Raw genomic sequence first — 6,000 nt, forward strand, 5'->3', positions numbered from 1 at the left:
TCTGACAGAAATTGGTCATTTAATGCTTAAGTGCACCGTAGACAGCCCTGTCATAGCAGGCGCCGTGGCAAAACTCCCCCAGTGCTTTATTTATTAATTATGTGGAGCGGCACAGTGGCCACGCTGCTGTCTCTGTACGGCCTCGTCAACTTTACTTCTTGTCACCAGGAAGCGATCCCATGGCACACGGGCAGAAGGGTCGTTTCCACCGCCCCAGTGTGAGCCACCCAGGGGGTCAGTGGCTGCTCTGGGCGGAAGCACCCTGCCCGGGGAGGGCAGTGTTAAAAGCCATGTGCAGGAGAGGGGGAATCCCACTGAGGCGTGGGAGCTTGGAGATTTCACTCCACCCTTTGTCCCCTTGCTGTGCCTTTAGGCTAGGAAAAGCAATGGGGCGGGGGGCTGTGGCACCTTATAGCCTAACAGAAATGTATGAGCATAAGCTTTCGTGGGCAAAGACCCACTTCGTCAGATGCAGCTTAGGAAGTAGGAGGTTTAGGCTAGGAAGTCCACGCTTGATGCTTCAGAGAATCAGGCCAGGAGCTGGAGGAGGCTGCTGACCGACAGTCCTAGGCTACGGCTACACTATGAAACAAAATGACTTTTTTAAAGTTGACTCAGTAACACCAGTTTTTATAAAGTCAAAGTCGAGCGTCTGCACCTCCCCAAAGCCATCTTCATGCATCCCCACTAAATCGCCAAAGTTGGACTGTAGCAGCAGTGCTTTGTGGCAACCTAGCCCACAGTTCCCTCAGCCCCGTTGCATTCTGGATTTTTTCACTGGTGCTCCATGGAAAAAAGTTGGAGGGAGCCACTCGAGCAAGTGGTTGTGGGTGTGCGATGCAGCAAGGGAGGTTTAGGTTGGACATCAGGAAAAACTTTCTAACTGTCAGGGAAGGCATGCGCTGGAATAAACAAGGTAGAGAGGTTGGGGAATCTCAGTCACTGGAGACATTTAAGAGCAGGTTAGACAGATGCCTATTGGGATGGTCTAGAATCACAGAATCCTAGGACTGGAAGGGACCTCAGGAGATCATCTAGTCCAGCCCTCTGCCCAAAGCAGGATCAATACTAACAAAATTATGTCAAGATGGGACAAAAATACCTCTAGGGATGGAGAATCCACCACCTGTCTCAGTAACACATTCCAGTGCGTCACCACCCTCCTGGTGAAATAGATTTTCCTAATATACAACCTACACCTCCCCCTCTGTAACTTCGGGTCATGGCTTCTTGTTCTGCCGTCTGACACCACCGTGAACAGTCTCTCCCCATTCTCTTTCGAGCCCCCCTTCAGGAAATTGAAGGCTGCTATCAAATCCCCCCTCACTCTTCTCTTCTGAAAACTAAATATGCCCAAGTCCCTCAGCCTTTCCTCATAGGTCATGTGCTCCAGAGCTGGATGCAATACTCCCGATGTAGCCTCACCAGTGCCGAGTAGAAGGGAATAATAACTTCTCTAGATGTGCTGGAAATGCTCGTCCTAATTCACCCTCATATGCCGTTAGCCTTCTTGGCTACAAGGGCACACTGTTTACTCATATCCGGCCTCTCATCCACTGTAATCCCCAGGTCCTCTTCTGCTGTACTACTGCTTAACCAGCAGGTCCCCAGCCTGTAACAGTGCTTGGGATTCTTCCTTCCCAAGTGCAGGACTCTGCACCTGTCCTTGTTGAATTTCATCAGATTACTTTTGGCCCAATCCTCCAATTTATCTAGGTCACTCTGGACCCTGTCCCCACCCTCCAAGGTACCTACCTGACCCCCTAGACTAGTGTCATCTGCAAATATGCTGAGGGTTCAATCCATCCCCTCATCCAGGTCTTTAATAAAAATGTTGAACACCACCAGCCCCAGAACCAATCCCTGAGGCGCTCCACTTGAAAGCAACCGCCAGCCAGACATTGAGCCATTGATCGCTACCCTTTGGGCCCAAACATCAAGACAGCTTTCTACCCACCTTACAGTCCATGTATCCAATCCACACTTCCTTAACTTATGGGCAACAATGCTATGGGAGCCTGTATCAAAAGCTTTGCTAAAATCAAGGTATATCACATCCACTGACTTCCCCATGTCCACAGAGCCAGTTACCTCCTCATAGAAGCTAATCAAATTGGTCAGGCACGACTTGCCCTTGGTGAATCCATGTAGTCTACTCCTGATCACTTTCCCCTCTTCCAAGTGCTCCACAATGGATTCCTTGAGGATCCCCTCCATGATTTTCCCAGGGACTGAGGTAAGGCTGAACGGTTTATCCTTTTATTAAAGATGGCCACTACATTTGCCTTTTTCCAGTCATCTGGTACCTCCCCCGATCTCCCTGAGTTTTCAAAGATAATGGCCAAAGGTTGTGCAATGACATTTGCCAATTCCTTCAGTATCCTTGGATGCATTAAATCCAGATACATGGATATGTGTATGTCTAGCTTTTCTAAATAGCCCTTAACCTATTCTTTACCCACCGAGGGCTGCCCCGCTCCGTCCCATTCTGCATTGCCTTATGCAGTAGTCTGGGAGCAGACCTTGTCCATGAAGACGGTGGCAAAAGACGACAAGCACTGCATACTTGAGCTTTTCCTGCATCATCTGTCACCAGGTTACCTTCCTCATCCAGTAACGGCCCCACACTATCTCTAATAACCCTCCCCTTGTTAACATGCCTGTAGAAACCCTTCTTCTTACCCTTCACATCCCTTGCTAGCTGCAGTTCTAATTGTGCTTTTAGTTTCCTGATTATACCCCGCCCCCAGCATTCTCCAGCCATATATTTATCCTCCTCCTTAGTCATCTGTCCAAGTTTCCACTTCCTACTTGCATCCCTTTTGAGTTTAAGCTGACCAAGGATTTCCCTGGTAAACCACGCCGGTTGCCTACCATATTTGCTTTTCCTACTGCGCAGCAAGATGGTTTGTTCCTGGGTTTTCAATAAAACTTCTTCACAATACTGCCAGTTCTCCTGAACTCCTTTCGCCTTCGTATTAGCTCCCCCGGGGGATCCTGCCCATCCGTTCTCTCACGGAGTCGAAGTCTGCTCTTCTGAATCAAGGGTCTGTATGTTACTGCTCACCTTCCTTCCTTCCGTCAGGATCCTGAAATCAACCATCTCATGATCACTGCAGCCCAGGTTTCCACCCACTTCTATTTCTCCTACTAGTTCTTCCCTGTTTGCTAGGGCAAATATGGGACAGGGAAATGAGGAGGAGGGGGTGGCTCCTCCAGGCTGCACCAAGCCCTGGGGAGCCAGTGCTCCCCACCCCCCCGCCACCTGCCCAAGGGAAGCTGCAGCCCATCTGGAGCCCTGGGAGAGCAGTGGCCGTGGGGCACTCCCACCCCCATCGAGCCTATATAAGGGAAAATTTGTCCCTTTTAACAAATAAGTAGGGATTCCTTTTGGTGTTCCAAATATGGGACTGTCCCACCCAATACTGGACGGTTGGTTACCCTACTGTTTGTGAGCGGCAGGTCAAGCTGCACATGGCCCCTGGTTGGTTCCTTCAGCCCTTGTACCAGGAAGTTATCCCCAGTATACTCCAAAAACTTCCTGGATTGTCTGTGTGCTGCTGCATTGGTCTCGCACCAAACGTCCGGGTGGTTAAATTCTCCCATGAGAACCAGCGCCTGCGATTTGGAAGCTTCTCTTAGTTGTCTGAGGAAATCCTCATCTCCCTGATCTGGTGGTCTATCGCAGACACCAACCACAATATCACCTCTGTTGTTTCCACCTCTAAGCTAAACCCAAAGACTCTCAACTGGCTTTTCTCTCTCCTTATACTGGAGCTCTGAGCAATCACACTGCTCCCTCACACACAGCACAACTCCGCCTCCTTTCCTCCCGTCTGTCCTTCCTGAACAGTTCAGACCCTTCCGGGACTGTGCTGCAGTTGTGTGAGTTATCACACCAAGTCTCCATTATTCCCATCGCCTCATACTCCTTTGACTGTGCCAGGGCCTCTAATTCTACCTCTTTGTTTCCCAAACTTCCTGCATTTCTGTACACACACCTTCCATAATTAGCTGCTTGGCCCACTTTCTCCTTTCGAATGAGTGGTCCTCCTTTCTCGTAACTTCTTCCTTCCTCACTTACCTCAGGGCTTGTGCCACCCCCGGCCGATGAACCCAATTTAAGGCCCTCCTCACTAGGTTTGCAAGCCTGCCCGCAAAGATGCTCTTTCCTCTCTTCGCTAGGTGGATCCCTTCTCTTCCTAGCAATCCTTGTCCTCAAAGCAGAATCCCACGGTTGAAGAAACCAAATCCCTCTCTCTGACGCCACCTGCGCAACGACGCCTTTACTTCTAGGATTCGACAGTCTCTGCCTGGACCCCTTCCTTCAACAGGGAGGATGGATGAGAACACCAGCTGCGCTCCATAGTCCTTGATCTTCCTTCCTAGAGTTCCATAATCCGCAGAGATCTGCTCAAGGTCGTTCTTTGCTGTGTCATTAGTTCCCACATGGAGAAGTCAGAAGGGGGTAATAATCCACAGGTTTGATGATTTTTGGAAGTGTCTGTCACATCCTGGATTCTAGCTCCCGGTAAGCAGCAAACTTCCTGAGATTCCAGGTCTGGGTAGCAGATGAATGATTCAATCCTTCTTAGGAGTGAGTCCCCCCCACACCTGTCGTCTTCTCTTGGGGGTGGTGGTCGTAGAACTGCCATCCCTAGGAGTACACATCCCAGGCCTTCTAGCCAGTGGCATCTTCTGATCCCTTCTCTGAGAGGTCTCTGCCACAGCATTCTCCGCTATCTCCCATGCAGAGCGCTTGAAAGCAGTTGATTACCACTACAGGAAGCGCTCAGCTTACAGGGAAGGCTATTGCTATGTGCCTGCTGTCTGTGCGTACCAGAATCCAGACCCTGCTCACTGGGGACCCTTGTTTAGCTGAGATGCCTCCGTTGTGTCTGGCTGGAGCCAGAGGGACACTCCTCAGCCAAGACAAGATGGAAACCCTGTGCCCGCTCAGGCAGGTGCCCATTTTAAATACCTGCTTTTATTTTACCCCAGTGTCATTTGAGGGACTGTTTGCAAATGCTGGTCCCTTGCCTGAGGGAGACAGAGTACTACTGTGAAAGGTGCAATCCGGTTACAGTCTGGGATGGAAGGGCTGCATTTGGTGTAGTTAGTCCTTCCTTTGCAACCTTCACCAGCCCTCAGAGAGCCATTGCCCAGGACCTCTCTACTTTGCCTCCCTTGGCACCTTGCTCCTTTTGGTACTGGTCCAGAGGGCCACAGGTGAGGGCCTCAGCTGGTGTCACTCCCATGGAAAAAGGCTGATTTATGCCAGCTTGGACTGGGGCCCTGGAGATTCATGAATTCTTACTGCTTGTCTGTGTGTGGAGGATTGGCCCAAAAGTAATCTGATGAGGTTCAAGGAGAAGTGCAGAGTCCTGCACTTGGGATGGAAGAATCCCAAGCACTGTTACAGGAAGGGAACCGACTGGCTAAGCAGCAGTGCAGCAGAAGAGGACCAGGGGATTTCAGTAGATGAGAGGCTAGATATTGAAAGGGCAGGAGAAAAGCCCGTGGGGCTGAAATCCCGGGTGGATTTGAGGGAGGCAGGATGTGATTGCCCAGGCTGAGCAAGGTAAGCAAGTTAACACGGCTAGGAACATCAGTCTTGCCAGACTGGCTCACCTTCAGCCCACCCCGCAAGTTACCCCCTCCCAGACAGTAATCAGCACCGGCTGCTTCAGAGCAAGGCTCAGGAACCCCCCAGAGGTAGACATGGGACAATCTGCCCCATCAGAGCCTGGCTTTACCCCACAGAAGGTTTAACACCCCCTCCAGGGTGCCGGTTTGCTTCAGTAATTTTGACAGTAACTCTGGCTACGCATCCAATCTCTTTCTGAGTCTCGCCAAGCTTTTCACCCCTGCGCTCCACAGCGGAGTGAAGCCGAACAAGGTGCTCTCTCTGTCTGGAACGCTTTGCCTCTTGTTCTTGCATAAGAGGACTACAAACCTCAGCTCTGCCTGTCCAGCTTTACTAGACCATTCGTTCATTTG

Source organism: Carettochelys insculpta, chromosome 7 (genome assembly GCF_033958435.1).
Source record: "Carettochelys insculpta isolate YL-2023 chromosome 7, ASM3395843v1, whole genome shotgun sequence".
Lineage (NCBI taxonomy): Eukaryota > Metazoa > Chordata > Testudines > Carettochelyidae > Carettochelys > Carettochelys insculpta.